This window comes from Nanorana parkeri, unplaced genomic scaffold (assembly GCF_000935625.1).
Source record: "Nanorana parkeri isolate BGI_ZX_2015 unplaced genomic scaffold, ASM93562v1 scaffold1630, whole genome shotgun sequence".
NCBI lineage: Eukaryota > Metazoa > Chordata > Amphibia > Anura > Dicroglossidae > Nanorana > Nanorana parkeri.
Genome location: NW_017307898.1, coordinates 139,685 through 141,677, shown reverse-complemented (window position 1 = coordinate 141,677; position 1,993 = coordinate 139,685).

Genomic DNA, 1,993 nt, shown 5'->3' with positions numbered 1-1,993 from the left:
TGGGGGGGGGGGGCAAAAAAAAATCTTGCACCAGGGCCCTTTGTTCCTTAGCTCCGCCACTGCCAAAATACCAATCCTCCTCTTTGTTTTGATCTCATTAAAATTTGTACACTAATTCGGGGTTTTTTGTTAGCCCATATGAATTTCATTGCTGCTGATCTTAATTTAAAAAAAAAAAGGTATCTGGCAATAATATGGGTATTGCCTGGAATCTATACAAGATTTTGGGCAGGATGTCCATTTTTAGGACGTTTATTCGTCCCATCCAGGACATTTGTATACACTCCATGTATTAAATTGAGCAAAAATCTTGTCAGACCAATCTCTGTAATTAATAACATAAAGTGTGTTGAGATCCTTAGGGATATTAATACCCAGGTATACAATAGAATTAGGCTGCCATTTAAATAAATAACTTTCCTTTATGCTAAGTTTTACTTTATCCGTTAGGGATATATTCAGGAATTCTGACTGATATATTTATGTGAAAATTGCTCAGGTCCCCATATTCCTTAAGATCTTTAATGATGTTAGGGATTGTTGTTAATGGGGAAGTTATGAAGAAAAGTAAATCATCTGCATATAATGCCATTTTATGTTGTGTTACTGAATGAATACCTTTTATCGAAGGATTTTGTCTAATAGTTGCAGCTAGTGGCTCCATCACTATGACATATAATAAGGGTGATAGGGGGCACCCCTGCCGGGTTCCATTAAACATTGGAAACGGAACGGATAATTCCCCATTCACCCTTACTCTTGCAGTTGGATGTGTATATAATGCCATTACCTTAGTTACAAACATTTCACCCAATCCCACTTTCAAAAGTGATTCCCTAAGAAAGGTCCAATTTACTCTGTCAAATGCTTTTTCAGCATCAATTGAAAGAAGACACATTAGTATATTTTTCTGGGCAAGTCCTATTAGATTGATAACCCTAGTTGTGCTGTCTCTAGCCTCTCTTCCCTGGACAAATCCAGTTTGATCCAGGTTAAATTTTTGGGGGAGGACATTTTTTTTTAACCTGGCCGCCAATACTTTTGCGTAAATCTTCAGATCGATATTTATAAGAGAGATTGGACGAAAGTGTCTACATTTTGTTAGGTCTTTACCTGGTTTAGGGAGTACAGATATATGTGCCTCCATTGTCTGTGTAGGAAAGGGACAATTCTCTGTAACTGAGTTGCAGGTCTTTGTGAAGATAGGAATTAACTGCTCTTCAAACTGTTTATATAATCGGGCTGTGAACCCATCTGGCCCAGGAGCCTTACTAATTTGTAGTGTGGATATTGCTTCTTTAATTTCCTTTTCTATAAATATCAAATTCATATTTTCTCTGTCCTCGATATCTATTACAGGCAAATTTGCTTCTGTTATATAATTCTTTATTTTTTCTTTATATTTATTTGTTGCCATATCTGCATACTTCCCTCGTATTGAATACAATGATGCATAATATTTTTTAAATGTTTCTGTTATCGAGGACGGAGAGTGTTTTACATTCCCCTCCCTATCTTTAATTCGTAATATATTAGCATTAGGGGTTCTTGGGTGTATTTTCCGAGCTAGTGACCTCGAGCACTTATTACCTACTTCATAATATTGTTTTTTATTTTGATCTCTATTGATTAATGTTTGTTGGTCCAGAATATTCCGAATGTCCATTCTCACCTTGTTTAATTGAGTAGAGTATTTTGTTGATACATTTGTCTTATTCGTTACCTCCAATTCTTCTAATTTCTTAAATAATCCCTTCAATTTACTTGCCTTCTCTTTCTTTAATCTGGCTCCATGTTTAACCTCTTGCCGTCCGCCCGTAGTAAAAAAACGGACGGACGGCACTGCTGCATTGGCGGGTTGCCGTCTCCAGACGTCAATTTTTTTTTCTGCTTGCGCGCGCCCGCGCGCACGGGCAGGTAAGACCCGACCATTGCACACACCCGTTACCGGGTGTTTCACATATAGGCGATCAGCGCGTCCATAGCCCGCCGA